General features: G+C 41.1%; 1 long non-coding RNA gene across 1 annotated transcript; it reads left to right on the top strand.

Annotated features, from left to right (window-relative positions):
- Positions 1-2004: 2004 nt before the first annotated feature.
- On the top strand, positions 2005-3331 carry LOC110905250. Its single transcript, XR_002572976.2, has 2 exons — positions 2005-2333; positions 3102-3331. It is a non-coding gene; the product is annotated as an uncharacterized LOC110905250 (long non-coding RNA).
- Positions 3332-23897: the final 20566 nt, after the last annotated feature.

Genomic DNA, 23897 nt, shown 5'->3' with positions numbered 1-23897 from the left:
ATAAATTCATAAGATTTTTTTCGTAAGGGGAGCGGTCGAAAATTTCCAAGGGGTGCGGACGAAAATTTTCAAGGGATGCGGTCTGGATTTTTCCAGGAATTTAACACTAATTTTTCTTTTTTCAAGGGGTGCACCCGCCCACCTTAATATATACGTGGGTACGCCCCTGTCTCTTATACATCTCTCTAGGGATGAGCAATTGGTATAAAATACCGTGCCGATCCCGATCTGATCCCGAAATCCCGATCCCGAATTTTTTCGGTACCGGAAACAGTATCCACTTTTTGGCATTTTCGGTATCGGTAAAATACCGAATTTTACCCTCAAAATACCGATACCGTACCGTATCGACATATTTTGGTATCGGTATCGGTATCGGTATCGGTACCAAGTTTACACAAAATTCGGGATCGGTGTTTTTCGGGATCGGGACGGTATCGAGACGGTTCGGTATTTGCTCATCCCTACATCTCTCTTTCATTATCTCTATCTTTCTAAAAGAGTAAATTGCCATTTTAGTCCCTAAGGTTTGTCCCAAATTGCCATTTTAGTCCAAATAGTTTTTTTCGCCTCTGTGTCCCTGAGTTTTCCATTTTTTTGCCATTTTGATCACATTGACTAACTCAGTCTAAAAACATGGTTATAACCAGGGGTATTTTTGGAATTAACAAAAAAAGGTTTCTAAATTGCCATTTTGATCAAAAACCATTTTTATAATTTTTTTTAAATTCATTTATATAGATATTATCCTACATATACAAAACCAAGATAGGGGAATAGTGCCACGCAGCTGCGTGGCACTTCCCTATTAGACCAACCCTTTTACTATTTTATATTCGTTTTAAACTTACGGTTTCGTCCTTAATTTAAAATAAAATTACGTTTTTGCCGCCCCTTCAAAATAAAATTATGTTTTTATCCCTCGTTCAAAATTACGATTTTGCACTCGATTCAAAATTATGATTTTATCCCCAGATTACAGTTACAATTTTTACCCCAGTTCAAAATAAATTTTTCCTTTTGCCCCAAACTAAAAATGACGATTTTGCATTTGCGCCCCGTTTCAAAAATTATGATTTCGCCTTCAGTTTAAAATTATGTTTTTGCCCGGTTCAAAATAAAAGTATGCTTTTGCCCCCCCCCCATTCAAAATTACGATTTTGCCCTCAGTTAAAAATTTTGATTTTGCCCCGGTTCAAATTAAAAATATAGTTTTGTGCCCAACTTAAATTTACGATTTTGTCCTTAGTGCAAAGTTTTTACGATTTTGTCTCTGGTTCAAATTTATAGTATTGCCATCACTTTAACTTTTGGCAAATTACGATTTTACCCAAGTCAACAAATACAACTTTACTCTCACTTCAAATTACAGTATTGCTATCGTTTTAGTTTTTTTAACAAAACTATAAAAGTGTTTTTTTAATTGGTTGACTGGATTTAATTTTTTCCATGTCAAGAAGCTTCCTAACACTCGCTCATTAATCATGACAAACTACAGTTTTGCCCTGAGCTCAGAACTACGGTCTTATCATCGTTTTAGTTTTTTTTCTTCCTAACAAAACTATAATAGTGTTTTCTAATTGATTGAGAATTATTCGGCCATCGCCCCGCAACGTGGGCGGGACATCAACTAGTTTGTATATAATAATTATAATATATATTAATCATTTAAAATTATATATATATATATATATATATATATATATATATATATATAGGCTAATTATAAGGAGAAAACCCACTCCAGTTGACTAAACCCTGAAAACCCACATGTGTGGCTACAATTCAGCCACATCACATATGCATAAAGATTGACTGAGGGGCATATTGGGAAATTTGCACTAGACAATGCATTAAATGCACCAATTGACATTTGAACTAGACATTGACATTTGACACACACTTCTCTCTCTCTCTTTCGACACACACACACTTCTCTCACTCTCTCTCTCTCTCTCTCTCTCTCTCTTTCTCACTCTTTGGATAATCATTTCCAGATCTAAGATCATTCATAATCAACCATCAAAATTCTTCTTCTTATCAAAATCATTCAAAATCAACCACCAAAACTCTAGATCTACAAGTGTAACAACTTGGTGATGGTGTAGTTCATAATTCTTCTTCTTATCCATCGATCCACCACAAATCATCACCAAAACCACTGGTTTTCTTGGCGGATTTAGTGCTTTGAGTGGTTCAAGATCCGATGGTGGTTCCCAGATCCGGCGGTGGTCAACGAATCCGATGTTGAAGATGTTGTTTCAGATGTTGAAGATGACCCCAAAGATGTTCGATGTTTAAACATGATGTTCCAGATCTAGAAGATCCTCCAGGTCCATAAGTATGTTTGTTTTCAATTTTTTATACCGATTTGCAATTTTTTGCGTTTTGTAGTTCTTCATTTTTTTGTATTTTGTAGATCTGCAACTTTTTTCTGAATATGTTGTTTTTTTTTTGTTTTTTTTTGTTCAAGAAGATGAATGTTTTTAATTTCTTGATTTATCAATTTTTTAATTTCTTGATTTATCATTTTTTTTGTATTTTTGTAGATCTGCAACTTTGTTTTTTGTTCAAGAAGATGAATGTTTTTAATTTGTTTTTTGTTGTGGTTTGTGGATCTGCTATTTTTTTTGTTCAAGAAGATGGAGGTTTTTAAGTTCTTGTTTGATGGGTTTGTTGTTTTTATTATTGATTGCATCAATTTTTTGTGTAAATTTTGTTTCAGATCTGTTCAAGAAGGTGAATAAGTACCGTTTTTTCATCTTTGTTTGCAAATCTACACTTTTTTAGTCTGCATTTTTTTTGTATTTTGTGGATCTGCAATTTTGATTATTAAAAAAATGCATGTTACATTTTTTCGTGTTACATAAATAATGCACGTTACTGAAAATAAAGTGTGTTGTGTTTCTGGCATAAATTGATAATTAAAAAATGCATGTTACATTTTTTCGTGTTACATAAATAATGCACGTTACTGAAAATAAAGTGTGTTGTTACACTTTTTTAGACTGTTGTTTTTATTATTGATTGCATCAATTTTTTGTGTAAAATTTGTTTCAGATCTTGTTCAAGAAGGTGAATAAGTATGTTTTTTTTTTCAGCTTTGTTTACAAATCTACACTTTGAAGATTATGTTTCAGATGTTTGAAGATGATGTTTCAGATGTTGAAGATGATTCAAAAGATGTTTGATGTTGAACATAGTTACATTTTTTTGTGTTACAGAAATAATGTCCGTTACAGAAAATAAAGTGCATTTGATCATGTAAAAATTATATGTTACGTTTCTGTGTAATATTTTATGTTATAGAAATAAAGTGTGTTATTACAAATGTGGCATAAATTGATAATTAAAAAATGTATGTTACATTTTTATGTAATAAAATACAGATGTATATAAAAAAGAAACAAAAAATCTGATTTATATAAAAATGAAAAAACAGAATTACATCAAAAGAAATTAAAAATCTGACACATGAAAGTATAATTTTCCCATTTTACCCTTCAAGTACATCATATATATTTAAATATTGAGAGAAAGGGAGAAAAAGTAACACATATCCCAAAATTAATCTTAGCCATCCATGCATCATAATCAATGGTTGTTATTGGGTTTTCAGGGTTTAGTCAACTGGAGTGGGTTTTCGATTTATCCTTGCCCTATATATATATATATATATATATATATATATATATATATATATATATATATATATATATATATATATATATATATATATATATACCATATCCGTTTATAAAACTCACATTAAATCTCCCACACCCCCCCCCCTCTCTCTCTCTTAACCCCAACACCTCCACCACACCACACCACACCATCTTCTTCTTCTCTCTACAACCACCAGTCACCACCCACAACCACCGCTGGTTACCACCACTTCCGCCACCCAGTTCCTCCACGGGTTACACTACCAACACCCTGTCACTCTACCAAACACCACCACCACCTCGTCACCCCGTCACCCCGTCACTCCGCCACACACCACCACCACCACTCCGTTACTCCGCCACACACCACCAATACCGCCACCTACCTCCTCCTCCTATTGGATTTGATACTTGTAGATCGGTGAAACATAGGAGGCTAGGGTTCTCCGGCAGCGATGTCGACGACACGAGGCCTATGGCCGACGGTGGTGGTATATGTTTGCAATAGATCCAACGATTGGAATGGCGGTGGTGGTCAGAAATGGTGGAGAATCACGTTGATTGGCAGGTTACATCAAGAAATTTGAAGAATTTTGTGGGAAATGGGGATACCCTTACCCCCTCGTTCTGTCTCTTTCGTTATCGGGTAAATTAATAGACACCCTCAGCTTTGACAAACTTTCTGAACTACTACTAATTGAACTTGAATGCAATGATGCAATGGTGATTGTTTTAATATACTTTTGGGCCTATCAACCATTGATTTTGACTTTATATTAGAGCAAGAAACTGAATAATCAGAGGCTACCTTCAAAAAGTTCAAAGCTTGAACCTTCTTTGGTAACTCTGGAACTGCTGGTGTCATGGAGAACAAAGCTGCATTAAAAGTTGCAATTTGAATTGGGGTTTTGGGTTTTGAGACACCCAGTTGGTTATTGGGGTGAATTGTGGCTGACCCATTTGGAATTGATGAATCTTGACCCATAAAGTTTAACTTTTTAAGCCTTTTGATGGTGATTTTGGGGTTTATACAGCGGCGCACTGGCCACTGGAAGAGTCGCTGGAGTTTTTTGTTAAAAAGATTGAACGGTGGTGGAGGTGGTAACCAGTGTTGATTGTGGTAGGGGTGGTTGTCACGGTGGTTACTGGTGCTACATGTATAAATATATAACGTAATTTTAAATGATTAATATATATTATAATTATTATATACAAATATCTATATAAATGAATTTTAAAAAAATTATAAAAATGGTTTTGGATCAAAATGGCAATTTAGAAACTTTTTTTTTGTTAATTCCAAAAATACCCCTAGTTATAACCATGTTTTTAGACTGAGTTAGGCAATGTGATCAAAATGACAAAAAAAACGGAAAACTCAGGGGCCCAGAGGCGAAAAAAAACTATTTGGACTAAAATGGCAATTTGGGACAAACCTCATGGACTAAAATGGCAATTTACTCTTTCTAAAAGCTCTGCAACTTTCACTCTCATATTTCTTTCTCTCTCTCTCTCATCATCGTCCTCTTCTCTGAAATCAGCTCAGATCTCATGTGTTCTTCTTTCAGTTGAGTAACAGATTCAGATATAATCACTGGTTGCTGTAAATGTTGTTCAGTCTAGGGCTGATGGTACCCGTGTGTTCTTCTCCGACTGTTGATACCCGTGTGCACCGAGAACATATCTCATGTGTTCTTCTCCGGCTGATGATACGCATGTGCACCGAGAACAGATCTCATGTGTTCTTTTTCGACTGATGATATGTAACACCCCGTGTTTTCGAATGTCAAAGTCAAAGTCAAATGTTGACTTTTATTGTAATTAATCTATTTTAAATTTTGTATTATGTGGAGTAAGTGTTGTCTAATCAAAATGAATCGAATGTTAATCGAATGCGAATCATTAATCGACCTTGAATAATAGGAAGTAACAATGCGATAAATTTAATCAATCAACAAACAAGCTAATCAATCAATCATCGAACTCGAATCTCGAACTAAGCGAATTTTGGTGCGTATACGTGTGTGTGTGCCTTATGTGTTGCTTGTGCGTGTGTATTTTATGATGTTATGTGTGGTGAATCAATCAAATCGAATCGAAACTCGAAAGGCAATAAAACTCAATCGAAATCGAACCCGAGGTGTGACTTATAGATGCTTGTATGTTAGATATAGTGGTTGGAATTAAAAGTAATTTGATTAGGAACTCTATCATACTCAAAACATCGTTCATCGAAATCGAAATATCAAAACCGTCGCAAAACGCTCAAAGGGTTGTGCCAATCGAACAGGATGACCTGATCGAACAGGCCAACCGATCGAACATGCTGTTCGATCGGACAGCCCATTCGATCAACATGCCTGGCCGATCGGTTACACCTTTCCCCTTTTGGAGGCCTATAAATAGGGCTGTCATTGTCTTCATTTCCACTTTTGGAAAGTTCTAACCGACCAGCTCCTATTCTTTACTTTTTCTCGGATTCCTCTCCAATCCGGTAAGTTTCTACTCTAAATCTTGTACGTTCTTGTTCATTACATGATTCTACACCTTTCTATCTTTCAAAACTTGGATTCTAACCGTGAAATCACCAAGATCTAGGTGTTCTTGGATGATGTCATCATAGTGTTCTTCAAGAACATCATGTTTTGGCATCATTCAGCCGTGAATAGCTTAGATCTAACCGATTTTCACATAAACAAACTAAAATCTACTATAGATCTAGACATTTCACGGTGTGAAATGTTGAAAGACGGATTTTCTGATATTCTTTCAACTCTTTTACACTCAACACACTAAAAACCGGTAGAAATGGAGCTTGAACCAGCTCACAAATCATTTTGTCAAACACAAGGTTCAAGGTTCGGATTCTAACTACGAGGTTAACCCGATATCGGTTAAACGCTAAACTGCCGTTCCGAACAGTTTACTGGCCGGGCTTGGGTGATTCCTGTCCGAACCAGTAAAACAAGTAAGAACTCATGTTCTACGGTTCAACTCGCTGTCAAAACACCTCAAAATCATATCAAAGTAATCAAAGCAACCAAGTGTTAGACGATAGGCCAACCAGGTCAGGAATGCTGGCCGAACGGTTAGGCTGTTCGAACGAACAGCCCAACCGAACGGACTTCCCAGCCGCCCGACCGGGCCAGCCGATCGGCTAACACATGGTCCCACATTTTCAAGAAGTGTACTATTGACGAGGTGATGTTCGATCGAATGTGCTACACGATTGATAACATTACTCTTCGGATCATGAGATACTATGCTTCAACACTTAACCATTTTTCAATCCGTTTAAAGCATTGGAGTGCCACCCAATCGAGCATGCCACCCGATCGAGTGACACCCTGCCATGGGACTATACTAAGTAACTAACCGATCGGTTGGGCTAACCGATCGAACGGACCGTTCGATCGACCGACCTGAAAGGTAAGGATACTTCAATGTGTCCTGATAATGCTGCAAAAACTTCAAAAGTTCAAACCATCATACACAAACACATCTTTCCCTAAAGGAAGAAACAACCCACTCGAAAGGACCAGCCGATCGAGCCTACCGGCCGATCGAACTGGACTGTTCAAACGGACTTTCAAACCGAACGAACCGCCCGTTCGATCGAACCTGTGTTCCGATCGACCGGACTGATCGACCCAATATCACTCGTTTGCATTTCCGCGTTACTCATCGTCATGCTATCGAATTATTCAGGCTAACCTACTCTCAGCGCTCCCTTCAATCCATAACCAATCACTGTGAGTATACTCGATCCCTTTTTGCTTTTAGCACTTTTGGGTGTTACATACGTTATCTATCAAATCACAATCAAACATAAACTATTTGAACGCTAACCGATTGCATGTGCTACTTGACTAAATGAATGTTGTTTATTATGTTTACACGTGGAGTGCGATCTACCTGCCTTAGCAACATAGTACTATAGTTTGGACTCAGCACCCGTTCACACGGGGGTTGTTAAGGACAATTACTTGCATGGATTACGGTGGTATTCATGTATTGCGAACTGTCTCGGACAGTCAACCCGCAGTCGTTGGTACCGATGGTCCCATGTCGATAATTAACATGCATCGTTTTCCTCTGTGTACGTGCCTGGTTATGCGTAAACTATTCGAACTCTATATGCTATTACCAAACTTGTGTGCTCACCTTTACGTTATATGTATTGACTTTATTTTAACGTATGTGACAGGTGTTTAAGGTGTTAGCTTGCTAGGGAAGCGAGGCAATAATAAAGCTTTAGAGCCCAACAAATAGTTGTAGGTAGTGGTCTACCTAGGGGTCTCTAGAAGCAGATAAACAATTGCCATGGAGCCGTTGGAGTTGTCTGATAAAGCATCTATGGCATTAGCTGTCTGTAGATCTTGTCCAGATGAGTCTTAATGACTCTGGGCAGTATTTTATTCGTTTGGCTTGTAATAACTGAATCTGAGTTGTCGAAACAGTACTATTTGTTTAGTTGTTATCTATGATAACTTGTTTTTTTATTTGGGATACGGTATGGGACGTATCATTTAACTGAATTTGTAATAATAGTTGTTGTGGAAACTTCTGAACAATCTGTTTCGCTCAGTGCCGCGCCTCGATTATTCCGCCATCGGTTAGGGTGTGACAGATTGGTATCAGATCCATAACTATAGGGAATTAGGTTAGACACGACCTAGTCCGGGTCGCTGTCTTAGAGACCTAGACTATAGCTAGGAACCAGTAGACCAAGTTTATGTGCTTATTCATGCTATTCTTCGCTATCACTGCACTCGAAGTCCAATCCAAGTCAGCAATCTAGCCAGGAATAGGTGTGAATACCGCAAACTCCTGACCAAATTGCCCGACTTATGCTGATTATTTATGCTTATCTCATTACTTTCACCAACAAACAAGGAGGATTATACCAAATCAGGGGTGAAACCGCATTTTGATGCAAACTCTCCCAAAAAATTTCTTAAAACAAGGAAGAATTTGCTAAGTCAGGGGTGAAACCCTAACCTTGACAGTTTGTTCCGAACTTTATTTTATCTCACCAAAGCATTCGACGGACTCCAACAACCTGAACTCACGAGTATGACCTAGGGAATATGTGCGTAATGCCCGAGAATCGAGGCAGAAACGCAACTCCTAGAGTCGAAAGTGACGACAAGTCCACTGTGAATAGTTGAATTGCTTTGGCTAGTCGATGTCTAGTAGCCGCAGACAATCTATCTCTCGAATTTTATGTGTTGTCTCGTTGATGTTATGTGATTTTAAGTGCTTTACCTGTTTTACGTGTTTAAATTGTCGGATATTATTCGATTTTGCTATCATTTCACGCGACTCGTACTGCTAATCTATCTCTATCTGATATTCGGTTGCTGTAATCTAGACGATATTATGCTACGCCATACGACTAAGTTAGGCTATACTATGTTATGCTACTCTATGTGCTATACGCGATCGCTATACAAATGACGCTCGATTTGGAAGGATAGGTTTCTGTTTTCTGACTGCCTCTGTGCTAAAGAGTGTATGCGTTTATGTGCTTCTGTGCCCTGCTTGCTCATGTGCTTCTGTGGTTATGTGGATTCTGTGTTTTTGTGCCTATGTGTTTACGTGATATGCTTTCGATGTGTTCCGAGCTTTAGTAATCTAGAACGTGTGAGGTGAGATTCGGTTACGTTGTGTTGAGTCCTGTGACGATGTCTATTGCAGACCATGTCGTCGTTCGGATCACGTCAACGTCTGACCCGCCAAGAGAAGAGAGACAGGCGTCTCGCTGCTATCATCTCCAAATCCGTAGCGAAAGCGGTGAGTGAGGTGTACGAGAACGCCAGCAAGTCATCAGAGGGATCTCATGCTGATACCCCTAAAGATTCCAGCAAAATTGCTTTTAGCTTCAAGAAGTTTAAAGCGTATGGACCGAAGGAGTTCACCGGTGAGGATGGCCTACTGCCATGTTTCATTGGTTCGACTCGGTCGAAGTCACCCTCCGACAAAGCGGATGCCCCGAAAATCTCCGCACTCTCAATGCTACTGGCGTCTTCCAGTCCCGTGCTCTAGACTGGTGGACTGCTGAACGAAACAAGCGTGGGAATGATGCAGCTTACGAGCTGACATGGGAGGAACTGAAGGCAATTATGATCGATGAATTCTGCCCTCCTCATGAACGCCAAAAGCTGGAGGATGAATTTTGGGTCATTAAGCAGAAGGACAGAGACAACGCTGCTCTCACTGCTCGCTTCAAGCAGCTAAGTATCATATGTCCTGATCAAGTCAAAACCCCGGATCAAACCATCAAGAAGTATATTCGAGCTCTGCCAGATTGCGTGGCCGACTTTGTTCAAGCTGCCAAGCCAGCAACGATTGAGAAGACTTACCTACTTGCCGCTGAAATCAACGACAAGCGCGTTAAGTCCGGTTTTTTGGGATAAACAGGCCAAGTCTCTGCACCAAGCCACAACAGCATCCACCGACAACACCACTGCTCAAGCCTCAAGTCTTCAAGAAGAAGGAAGAAGAACAACAGCTCCAGCAACAAGAGCTGTGCTGCCGCAACCACTGCTGCTCCTCTCCAAGCCATACCAGGTCAACAGCAGCAGCACCATCGCTCAGCTCCAGTGATCAATGCACCGCCAGCAAAGCGTGCATACACAGGCCCTCACCCACTCTGCCCGACATGCTCTTATCATCATCCAGTGGGTCTGGCTTGTTGTTTCTGCGCTCACTGCAACCTCTACGGGCATTTCACTGCGAATTGTCGCTATGGTCCCCGTCAAGCCCCGGTTCAAGCCGTTGCCAACCAAGCTCTACTCCCTGCCCCTCAAGGCCAACCAGCAGCTCAAGCACCAGCAGTCAATGCTCGAGTCTGCTTCGCATGTGGTGATCCCAACCACTTTGCGAACAGGTGCCCGAACAGGGTGGTCAAGCAAGAGCCCCAGCAGCCTCAGCAGCAGCAACAACAGCAGCCTCAGCAACAGCAGCAAGCAGCCCATGCTCGAACCTTCAACATCAACGCCCATCAGGCTCAAGCTGACAACAACGTGGTCAATGGTACGTTCCTTGTGAATGGTATTTATGCATCGTGTTTGTTTGATACTGGAGCTGATAACTGCTTTGTGTCGTTTGAATTCGAGAAGCTCCTTAGTCGTAAGCGCTCCTACCTTTCGTCATCATTCGAAGTCGAAGTCGCTACTGGAAGAACTGTCGCCGTTAATTCTGTGCTCCGTGATTGTACTCTCGAGCTCAACAATCACATCTTCCCAATCGACCTTATTCCGATGTAACTCGGAAGTTTTGACGTCATAGTAGGCATGGACTTTCTTCGCGAAAACCATGCTGAAGTTGTGTGCTTCGATAAGATGATTCGATTCTCGCTCGCCAACGGTGATCTTCTATGTGTGTATGGTGAAACTGCTTCGAAAGGTCTCAAGCTCATGTCGTGTATTCAAGCCAGGAAGTATCTCCGCAAGGAATACCGAGCCTTCTTGGCCAACATTGTAGTAGCGAAGAAGGAAAAGAAAAATAAAGTTGAAGTCAAAGACGTTCCAGTGGTCCGTGAATTTCCTCAGGTGTTCCCTGATGATCTCCCTGGGCTACCGCCAAGTCGTGATATCGACTTTCGCATCGACCTTATTCCTGGAGCTAACCCTGTTGCCAAAGCCCCTTATCGACTCGCTCCATCCGAAATGCGGAAACTCTCGAACCAACTCCAGGAATTGCTTGAAAAAGGCTTTATTCGCCCGAGCACTTCTCCTTGGGGCGCGCCAGTCCTTTTCGTCAAAAAGAAGGACGGGTCGTTCCGGATGTGCATCGATTATCGGGAATTAAACAAGCTAACCATCAAGAACCGATACCCCCTACCCCGAATCAATGACTTATTTGATCAGCTGCAAGGTGCCCAGTGTTTCTCGAAGATCGATCTGCGTTCAGGCTATCATCAATTGCGGATTCAAGAGGAAGACATCCCCAAAACCGCTTTTCGAACCCGATACGGCCACTATGAGTTTGTTGTTATGCCTTTTGGTTTAACTAACGCGCCCGCGGTTTTCATGGATCTGATGAATCGCGTATGTAAGCCCTTCTTAGACCGTTTCGTCATCGTGTTCATTGACGATGTCTTGATCTATTCAAAGTCAAAGACCGAACATGCGCAACATCCACGTTTGGTTCTCGAGTTGCTTCAGGGGAATCAACTCTACGCCAAGTTCTCCAAGTGTGAATTCTGGTTAGAGGAGGTTCAGTTTCTGGGTCACATCGTGAGTAGTCAAGGTATACACGTCGATCATGCGAAGACTGAAGCAGTCAAAAGTTGGATTACGCCTAAGAACCCGTCTGAAGTTCGTTCTTTTCTCGGACTAGCGGGCTATTATCGACGATTTATCGAAGGATTCTCTAAAATCGCTGTGTCGCTTACCGCTCTTACCCATAAAGACAAGCCTTTTGTGTGGGGAACCGCGCAAGAGACTGCCTTTCAAACTCTCAAGCATATGTTGTGTAATGCACCGATTCTTACACTGCCTGACGGAAGCGACGACTTCGTTGTCTATTGTGATGCTTCAAACCTTGGTCTTGGCTGTGTTCTTATGCAACGAGACAAGGTTATAGCTTACGCATCTCGACAGCTCAAGATCCACGAGAAGAACTATACAACCCATGACCTCGAGCTAGGCGCAGTTGTCTTTGCATTAAAGATTTGGCGACACTACCTGTATGGTACTGATGCGTGTCGGTGTGTATATAATTTAGATATATTTTTAAGCCCTTTTTACACTTTTAGCCAAGTTTTAAATTTATAAAACACGATATTTACTAACACTAAACACACATATGGGCAAGTGCACCCATCGTGGACGTAGTATAGTGTTGGTAAGATACCGAGGTCGTCCAAGGACACAAGAGCTTTTAATACCGGTTTATCCTCAACGTCTAATCAAATCAAAAAGTTAGAAAAATGTTTTAAACTAAGAAAAAACTAACTAAATGCTGAAAAATAAAATAAAATAAAAAAAAACAGATAGACAAGATGAATCACTTGGATCCGACAAGTGTATTAGTATAACCTTTGATTATTTTCGCACTTTTGCACTTGTTTAAGAGATTATCTTAGTTATTGTAGTAGGCCCCTTTTTCGGAGGTGACGTTACCCTCAACCCAGTAGTTTGAGTCAGCAAGGATACAATCCTAAAGGGTTGGATTATTGAAAGATAATGAATTAAGTTATTAATGCAAATTATGGTAGGCCCCGCTTTTGGCGGTGACGTTACCCTCGGCTAAGTAGTCTGAGTCAGCAGGGATACAGTCCTAAATAGCCGGGTTATAGTATTAATAGTAGTTAGCTTATGAGGGGGTCAAAGAGTTTGGATCCCCGCCATCCAATACCTATGGGCATTGAAGGAGATCCTACTAAATTTGACCCAGGTCCCAAGCAGGACCTCTAAACGCTGAACAAGGGCAAGACCCTTACCAAACCGTTCCCTTAACCCCCGACCAGGTAGCCAACATACCTCCATATAGACCGTGGAGATATGAATGGTGAAAATCTTTTATTTTATATAGACAGTAAAATAATGCCAAGACACCACGGACAAACGATAAGGAAAGATCACCTTCAACATAAGTAACTAGTTATTAAAGTCATTAATACAAAACCAAATAAAAAGTGCAAAAGATTAAAAATAAAAAGTATTATACTAAACACTTGTCTTCACCAAGTGATGTAAGAGACTTAGGCAAACATGGCCTTGATTGTCAAGAACTCTTACGATCAATCTTGGATCCCGAGACGACTCACACACTCTATGATGGACAATGGATGATGGTGGTGGATGATGGTGTTATGGTGGTGGTGGGTGGTGGATGAAGTGTGAGAGAGGTGGTGTGCCAAGGGATGAGAGAGAATGAAGCCAAGCTCCTCTATTTATAGGCTGAACAGAACGCTGGACACGGCCCCGTGTTCGCTGAACACGGCCCCGTGCCCGTCTGACATTCTCTCTCTTCATTAATTGTAATTGCGAATTACAATTAATGCGCCTGTTGTACTTTCAACACGCCCCCGTGTCCGCTGGGCACGGCCCCGTGGTGAGCAATGGAAGCTTCTACTGGTTTGTCTTTTCTGCTGCTTCCTGGGCACGCCCCCGTGTTCACTGGACACGGGGCGTGTTCAGGCTCTGTTTTCTTCTCTTTGTCTTGGGAGGTGCCGTTGAGGGTCCGGGCAGTTCACTTTTGTTCCTTTTCTTGTATTTATGGTAGATTTAGTAGTCTTTTTGCTTCTTTTGTGATTTTGAGCTCATTTCATCCTGAAAATACAAAAGGAAGACAAAAACACTCTTTTTCCAACATTAGTACTTAAAAAGGGTTAGTTTTATGCCTTAATTGATGTGTTTTATATGTTGCATTTTACACACATCAAATACCCCCACACTTGAACTTTTGCTTGTCCTCAAGCAAAACTCTTTTAATGTGGCTTACACTCCCAAATGGAATAGGTAGAAGAGAAGTTTTTTAACTTGTCCTAGAGTGTCGGGAATCCAAGGTTTGTATAGGTTCTATTTTTATTTTATTTACAATCTTATTCGTCATGGTTTATTTTGAACTTTACATAAGATAAACTACTTAATTTGGCATAGCATGCCTTATTAAAATTCCATTTATATACAAGTTCACATACCTCACGGGAGATCACTCAATCACTCGGCCGAAGGTGTATATTTAAGTGAATCGCTCGAGAGCGGCACGGATCTACATTTTCCATATGCTTGCCAAGCGATCAATCCTCCTCCTTTTTAACTTTTACCTTTGTAAATATCAAGAGGTCTTTTGGGGTGAAGGCTTGGGTTTAAAGGTGGGTGGTTGGTTAGTGGTTAGTAAAAAGGGCGAAAATCGTAACAAGTGTCGGTTTTCGTAAAATACCTTATTTTTGGTGATATTTATTTTTGAAGTATTTCTCCAAACAAGCTTTTTGTAGCTTATGTTTGTTTTTGACTTCATCAAATTTTTTTTTTTTTTTTTTTTTTTTTTTTTTGATCACGTAAAGGTATGTTTATGAAAAACCGAGTTTGTCACTAAAATAAAAGTGAAAAAAAAAATGAAAAAGGTTTTTTGGTGGGTAGAAAATTGGGGTAATGAAATGAAAGGTTTAGGCTCAAAGGGGTTTTCTAGGGGGATTTTGGGTAGGTAAAAAAAATGAAAAATAATGGTTTTGAAAGAAAAATAGTTAGTCCTAATGCCTCCATCATTTACTTACTTGGGTTTAAGTTGGTAAGGACCGGGAATGTATCGTCGTGGCAAGTTCTAGATTTGTAAAGACCGAGCGGCTATTCACACAAGAAACGAAAAATGAGCATTTAATCTAAATATGTGTATTTTTATGCTCAATAAAGGCTCAAAACTCACTTTTTGTGGGAATGGGTTTTTAATGTGACCAATCATATATAATCGAATTTTAGCTAGACTTGTTATACCGTTTCATAATTTTCTTATGTTAGTTCTTTTTATCACGACGCTATCGGTTGTAAGTTTGTAAAAATATAACCCTTTTATAACTTGTTATTCCCAACTTAAACTAAGACAAGTAAATAAAAAAAATTGAAAAAGTTTTTGAAAAAATTTGGGGTGTTTAGCGGTTCCAATAGAGTTTTGTGTAAGGCTTGTTTTAGGATTTTGCAAAATTCCAAGGTTTTAGCATCCCCCCCACACTTAAATTACACATTGTCCTCAATGTGTCCAAAAATAGAGTTTTTGGCTGATTAGAATATGTAAAAGTGTGTTTAAAAACAAAGATTTGTGTTACTGGCACTCTGGACACGGCCCCGTGTTGACCGGGCACGGCCCCGTGGTCAAGTGCCAGTAACAAAAATTATAGAATTGAAACAGAAGCTTGGACACGGGGGCGTGTTCGCTGAACACGGCCCGTGTCCAGTTACCTGAATTGGGTGATTTCCTGCAGGGGGCTCAGCACGGGGCCGTGTTGGTTGGGCACGGCCCGTGTGGAGCCTTCTGTTATGGAGATTTTTGTCGGTTTGTTCTGTTCTTCTGCATGGTTCCATTTTTTCTCGTTCCCTTTTTCATCCATTACCACCATGAGTCCATAAATCATAAAAACCATCATAACATTGCTAATAGAGAGATTACATAAAGATAAAAGTTACATAGATAGTAAGCTTATGGAGTTCTAGCCTTATGTTTTATTTTAATTTTAGCAAAATTTCCAAGAATCTATTGATCCTGGTTAGACAAGGCTTTGTAGAGCTCCAACTTTCGGATGCGTTTTTCCTCATATGTCGGCAAGCCACTCCTCTACCTCCCTTGGAAGGAGGAAGGAAGGCTCGTTCGCATTTGTTTGAGGAGTTTCAACTTCCGCCGGGACTTCTTGTGGGATTTCCATAGGAGGTTCCGCGGGGATGTCTCCCCACCCGGTAGGGTTGTTAATACCGAGTGCTAAGTTCCAGTCTTGTTGTGGAAGGACTGGTTCCATAGGAGGTGCCACCAAAATGTTTAACCTTTGGTGCAAAAGGTTAATCTCTTGGAAGCTGCTTTCCAATCCCATTGTAAGATCGTTGATACGGTCAATGAGGACCTCCTCTACGGACGTCATTTCGTCGAGAGCCTCTCTTAGTGCTATCACGTAGTGCACAAGTGTGGCTTCAACGGAGGGTCTCCTTCCCCTTCGGCTGTTTGAGGAATGCACGGATGATGTTTCGCTGTTTTCACTCGCCATTCTACGAAAAATAAACCCAAAATAGTTTATAAGACGAAACAGTTTCTGGACACGGCCCCGTGCTCACTGAGCACGGCCCCGTGTTCATCTTTCTGCAGATTTTTGGAGCAAGGAACCTTGGGGTTTCGAGTTATTTTCTGTGTTTGTGCAAGCTTTTTGACAGTAAATAACTCTAAACAATGTTACATAACATGTTTTTACCAAGATTCCATGATCAAAACTCCTTGTTTCCTACCATAAAGATTGAAATTTCAAACTTTTCATGGTGGCTTTTGAAGAAAGATGAAGAAGAAGGAAATGTCTAGAAGAGGAAAGGACAAGATGAGTTGTTGGAAACTTCTTTTAGACTTACCTAGGATTGTTTGAGAGAAGATTCCTTCAAATCTCTGTCCCCAAGTTGGTCCAAATGTGCAGGATTTTTGGCTGCATTTATAGAAAATGACAGCCTGCTGGACACGGCCCCGTGTTCGCTGAACACGGCCCCGTGTGCAGAGAAAATTCTGACACAGTTTGTCCGTATTCTGACGTCATGATCAGAAGGGAATCTTTTGATGGACACGGGGGCGTGTTGGCCGAGCACGGCCCCGTGTCGGAAAGCTGATTTATGAAGTTTGTCTTTATTAAGGAGCTAATTCTTATCGGGTGGCTCCTGACTTGTTGGAACAACCCCAAAGTGCCTAAGATACCTTAATTGTCCTATACTAAGGCGAGAACGCAAGAGGTTGTCGGTGAGGGTAATTCCTATTTTCATTCTAGGTGGACAAGTCCAACCCTTTCCCGGGCTCTCGTTAAAGAAGGTGTATGCCGAATCGCTCAGGTCTATGTATGCACCGAACGAGGTCGATGGGGAGTCCTTCACGGCACAATCGGCACAGGGACGACTATCGTCCACGTCTTGTCTAGGAAGAAAGGTATTTTCGGGAGCAACGAGGTTGTCAGAATGCGGTTCCAACATTTCCTCATGGTCATCGTCTAGGGATGGATCTAAGAAATCCTTCCTAAGTTCTTTTGACCAATTTAGAAGTAGTTCTTCTAGTTGAAATAGCTCGTCAAGGAGCATATCTCCTAGAATATCCGGTTGGGCGCATTCGAGGGAGAAATAGTGTTTATTTTTACTTTCGCCCCTCTTAAGGCTACAAGGAATTGGTGGGTCTATATAGTGTGGCCTATAAGTGAGGAAGAAACATTTTAATTCCTCGTGTTCGCCTCCACATATTTGACACCACAAACCATAAGAGTGCCGAAAGTAAAAAAGAATCACTATTACTCATGTTTGTATCAGAAGTTACCAACCGCCGGGATCAAACGGTTCTGTTTTCAGCAACTGAATCTTGGGCACGGGGGCGTGTTGAGTGGACACGGCCCCGTGTTCAGCCTACTGTCTGATATAAAACAGGATTGCCAGTTCCAATGATTGGGCACGGGGGCGTGTTCAGCGGGCACGGCCCCGTGCTGAGCTCTGCAGAAGCTGAAAAATCTAAAAAAATCCTAAAAAAATTAAAGAAAAATAAAAAGATGATTAGGCCGTTGATTCCTAACTTTCTTAAAATCCTTGTGTCCCCGGCAACGGCGCCAAAAACTTGATGCGTGTCGGTGTGTATATAATTTAGATATATTTTTAAGCCCTTTTTACACTTTTAGCCAAGTTTTAAATTTATAAAACACGATATTTACTAACACTAAACACACATATGGGCAAGTGCACCCATCGTGGACGTAGTATAGTGTTGGTAAGATACCGAGGTCGTCCAAGGACACAAGAGCTTTTAATACCGGTTTATCCTCAACGTCTAATCAAATCAAAAAGTTAGAAAAATGTTTTAAACTAAGAAAAAACTAACTAAATGCTGAAAAATAAAATAAAATAAAAAAAAACAGATAGACAAGATGAATCACTTGGATCCGACAAGTGTATTAGTATAACCTTTGATTATTTTCGCACTTTTGCACTTGTTTAAGAGATTATCTTAGTTATTGTAGTAGGCCCCTTTTTCGGAGGTGACGTTACCCTCAACCCAGTAGTTTGAGTCAGCAAGGATACAATCCTAAAGGGTTGGATTATTGAAAGATAATGAATTAAGTTATTAATGCAAATTATGGTAGGCCCCGCTTTTGGCGGTGACGTTACCCTCGGCTAAGTAGTCTGAGTCAGCAGGGATACAGTCCTAAATAGCCGGGTTATAGTATTAATAGTAGTTAGCTTATGAGGGGGTCAAAGAGTTTGGATCCCCGCCATCCAATACCTATGGGCATTGAAGGAGATCCTACTAAATTTGACCCAGGTCCCAAGCAGGACCTCTAAACGCTGAACAAGGGCAAGACCCTTACCAAACCGTTCCCTTAACCCCCGACCAGGTAGCCAACATACCTCCATATAGACCGTGGAGATATGAATGGTGAAAATCTTTTATTTTATATAGACAGTAAAATAATGCCAAGACACCACGGACAAACGATAAGGAAAGATCACCTTCAACATAAGTAACTAGTTATTAAAGTCATTAATACAAAACCAAATAAAAAGTGCAAAAGATTAAAAATAAAAAGTATTATACTAAACACTTGTCTTCACCAAGTGATGTAAGAGACTTAGGCAAACATGGCCTTGATTGTCAAGAACTCTTACGATCAATCTTGGATCCCGAGACGACTCACACACTCTATGATGGACAATGGATGATGGTGGTGGATGATGGTGTTATGGTGGTGGTGGGTGGTGGATGAAGTGTGAGAGAGGTGGTGTGCCAAGGGATGAGAGAGAATGAAGCCAAGCTCCTCTATTTATAGGCTGAACAGAACGCTGGACACGGCCCCGTGTTCGCTGAACACGGCCCCGTGCCCGTCTGACATTCTCTCTCTTCATTAATTGTAATTGCGAATTACAATTAATGCGCCTGCTGTACTTTCAACACGCCCCCGTGTCCGCTGGGCACGGCCCCGTGGTGAGCAATGGAAGCTTCTACTGGTTTGTCTTTTCTGCTGCTTCCTGGGCACGCCCCCGTGTTCACTGGACACGGGGCGTGTTCAGGCTCTGTTTTCTTCTCTTTGTCTTGGGAGGTGCCGTTGAGGGTCCGGGCAGTTCACTTTTGTTCCTTTTCTTGTATTTATGGTAGATTTAGTAGTCTTTTTGCTTCTTTTGTGATTTTGAGCTCATTTCATCCTGAAAATACAAAAGGAAGACAAAAACACTCTTTTTCCAACATTAGTACTTAAAAAGGGTTAGTTTTATGCCTTAATTGATGTGTTTTATATGTTGCATTTTACACACATCAGGTACCAAGTGTACGATCTTCACCGATCACAGGAGTTTACAATATATCTTCGACCAGAGGGAACTCAATATGCGTTAACGCCGATGGGTAGAACTCCTCAACGATTACGACTGCGAGATTCGTTATCACCCAGGCAAGGCGAATGTGGTTGCCGACGCGCCCAGCAGAAAGAATTATGTGCTTAGTGTCCGAAATATTCAAGCCCAGCATAACCTCAAAACCCTCATCCGCAAAGCTCAACATGCTTGCTTTAACGAGCGTACACTGAAGAAAGAGAGGATTCATCACGATGGAGCTCAGCTGGTAAGCAAATCCGATGGGATATTCTACTATCTGGACCGAATTTGGATCCCCAGGAGGACCGATTTGCGAAAGATCATCATGAACGAAGCCCACAAATCCCGATACTCCATTCATCCCGGAGCTGACAAAATGTACCAGGATCTTCGTTACAAGTACTGGTGGCCGGGAATGAAACGGGATATCGCCCTCTATGTTGGTAGTTGCTTAACCTGTGCAAGAGTCAAGGCTGAACACCAAAGACCTTCTGGCTTACTCGAACAACCGCCGATACCTATATGGAAGTGGGAGAGCATGGCTATGGACTTCATAACGAAGCTTCCGCCCACGCCATCAGGTCACGACAGTATTTGGGTTATAGTTGATCGTCTAACCAAATCAGCCTACTTTTTGCCGATACGAGAAGACTATAAGGTGGCCAAAGTAGCCCAAATCTACACCGACAAGATTATTTGTAATCATGGTACGCCTCGCGACATCATCTCTGACCGTGATGCTCGGTTTACTTCGAGATTGTGGGAAACGTTTCAAGCGGCCCTTGGTACGTCGCTTAATCTGAGTACTGCATTCCATCCACAAACCGACGGACAGACTGAAAGAACGATCCGTACTCTGGAAGACATGCTCCATGCGTGTGTTATTGATTTTGGAGGTAGTTGGAGCAAACACCTGCCATTAGTCGAATTCTCGTACAACAATAGCTATCATGCCAGCATCCAAATGGCACCATTCGAGGCCTTATATGGTAGAAGATGTCGTTCGCCTATTGTGTGGCACGAGATCGGTCATTCTCAATTAACCGGTCCCGAGATTCTACAAGAAACGACTGACAAAATCCACCAGATTCGAGACAACTTGGTGAAAGCTCGGAATAGACAGAAAAGTTACGCCGATAAAAGACGCAAGCCCCTTGAATTTGAAGTTGGTGACTACGTACTCCTAAAGGTATCACCTTGGAAGAGTGTAGTCCGATTCGGCAAGAAAGGGAAACTCGCGCCTCGATATGTTGGACCTTTTAGGATTCTGGAAAGAATCGGAAAAGTTGCCTACAGACTCGAGTTACCGAAGGAACTTAGTAACGTCCACCCGACTTTCCATGTGTCAAACCTCCGAAAGTGCTTAGCTGATCATGATTCAATCATACCACTCGACGATCTTCAGGTCAACGAAACGTTACATTTCGTGGAAAAGCCTGTCGAAATCATGGATCGCCAAACCAAGCAACTCAGGCGCTCTCGCATCCCGATCGTGAAGGTACGATGGGAAGGCAAACGAGGCGCAGAGTTCACTTGGGAACTCGAAAGCGAGATGAAGGCCAAGTACCTGCAGTTGTTCAGATAGATCTGAAGCATCAAATTGGTAAAATCACGGTGATGTACGGCTTTCAGCCTAATTTCGGGACGAAATTCCCTAAACAAGGGGAGGCTGTAACACCCCGTGTTTTCGAATGTCGAAGTCAAAGTCAAATGTTGACTTTTATTGTAATTAATCTATTTTAAATTTTGTATTATGTGGAGTAAGTGTTGTCTAATCAAAATGAATCGAATTTTAATCGAATGCGAATCGTTAATCAACCTTGAATAATAGGAAGTAACAATTCGATAAAGTTAATCAATCAACAAACAAGCTAATCAATCAATCATCGAACTCGAATCTCGAACTAAGCGAATTTTGGTGCGTATACGTGTGTGTGTGCCTTATGTGTTGCTTGTGCGTGTTTATTTTATGATGTTATGTGTGGTGAATCAATCAAATTGAATCGAAACTCGAAAGGCAATCAAACTCAATCGAAATCGAACCCGAGGTGTGACTTATAGATGCTTGTATGTTAGATATAGTGGTTGGAATTAAAAGTAATTTGATTAGGAACTCTATCATACTCAAAACATCGTTCATCGAAATCGAAATATCAAAACCGTCGCAAAACGCTCAAAGGGTTGTGTCAATCGAACAGGATGACCTGATCGAACAGGCCAACCGATCGAACATGCTGTTCGATCGGACAGCCCATTCGATCAACATGCCTGGCCGATCGGTTACACCTTTCCCCTTTTGGAGGCCTATAAATAGGGCTGTCATTGTCTTCATTTCCACTTTTGGAAAGTTCTGACCGGCCAGCTCCTATTCTTTACTTTTTCTCGGATTCCTCTCCAATCTGGTAAGTTTTTACTCTAAATCTTGTACGTTCTTGTTCATTACATGATTATACACCTTTCTATCTTTCAAAACTTGGATTCTAACCGTGAAATCACCAAGATATAGGTGTTCTTGGATGATGTCATCATAGTGTTCTTCAAGAACATCATGTTTTGGCGTCATTCAGCCGTGAATAGCTTAGATCTAACCGATTTCCACATAAACAAACTAAAATCTACTATAGATCTAGACATTTCACGGTGTGAAATGTTGAAAGATGGATTTTCCGATATTCTTTCAACTCTTGTACACTCAACACACTAAAAACCGGTAGAAACGGAGCTTGAACCAGCTCACAAATCATTTTGTCAAACACAAGGTTCATGGTTCGGATTCTAACTACGAGGTTAACCCGATATCGGTTAAACGCTAAACTGCCGTTCCGAACAGTTTACTGGTCGGGCTTGGGTTATTCCTGTCCGAACCAGTAAAACAAGTAAGAACCCATGTTCTACGGTTCAACTCGCTGTCAAAACACCTCAAAATCATATCAAAGTAATCAAAACAGCCAAGTGTTAGAAGATAGGCCAACCAGGTCAGGAATGCTGGCCAAACGGTTAGGCTGTTCGACCGAACAGCCCAACCGAACGGACTTCCCAGCCGCCCGACCGGGCCAGCCGATCGGCTAACACATGGTCCCACATTTTCAAGAAGTGTACTATTGACGAGGTGATGTTCGATCGAATGTGCTACACGATTGGTAACATTACTCTTCGGATCATGAGATACTATGCTTCAACACTTAACCATTTTTCAATCCGTTTAAAGCATTGGAGTGCCACCCGATCGAGCATGCCACCCGATCGAGTGACACCCTGCCATGGGACTATACTAAGTAACTAACCGATCGAACGGACCGTTCGATCGACCGACCTGAAAGGTAAGGATACTTCAATGTGTCCTGATAATGCTGCAAAAACTTCAAAAGTTCAAACCATCATACACAAACACATCTTTCCTAAAGGAAGAAACAATCCACTCGAAAGGACCAGCCGATCGAGCCTACCGGCCGATCGAACTGGACTGTTCAAATGGACTTTCAAACCGAACGAACCGCCCGTTCAATCGAACCTGTTGTCCGATCGACCGGACTGCTCGACCCAATATCACTCGTTTGCATTTCCGCGTTACTCATCGTCATGCTATCGAATTATTCAGGCTAACCTACTCTCAGCGCTCCCTTCAATCCATAACCAATCACTGTGAGTATACTTGATCCCTTTTTGCTTTTAGCACTTTTGGGTGGTACACACGTTATCTATCAGATCACAATCAAACACAAACTATTTGAATGCTAACCGATTGCATGTGCTACTTGACTAAATGAATGTTGTTTATTATGTTTACACGTGGAGTGCTATCTACCTGCCTTAGCAACATAGTACTATAGTTTGGACTCAGCACCCGTTCACACGGGGGTTGTTAAGGACAATTACTTGCATGGATTACGGTGGTATTCATGTATTGCGAACTGTCTCGGACAGTCAACCCACAGTCGTTGGTACCGATGGTCCCATGTCGATAATTAACATGCATCGTTTTCCTCTGTGTACGTGCCTAGTTATGCGTAAACTATTCGAACTCTATATGCTATTACCAAACTTGTGTGCTCACCTTTACATTATATGTATTGACTTTATTTTAACGTATGTGACAGGTGTTTAAGGTGTTAGCTTGCTAGGGAAGTGAGGCAATAATAAAGCTTTAGAGCCCAGCAAATAGTTGTAGGTAGTGGTCTACCTAGGGGTCTCTAGAAGC

The sequence above is a fragment of the Helianthus annuus genome, chromosome 14, assembly GCF_002127325.2.
Source record: "Helianthus annuus cultivar XRQ/B chromosome 14, HanXRQr2.0-SUNRISE, whole genome shotgun sequence".
NCBI classification, from domain to species: Eukaryota; Viridiplantae; Streptophyta; class Magnoliopsida; order Asterales; family Asteraceae; genus Helianthus; species Helianthus annuus.
Note: the sequence above shows the minus strand (reverse complement) of the source record. Positions and strands in the feature narration are given on the sequence as shown.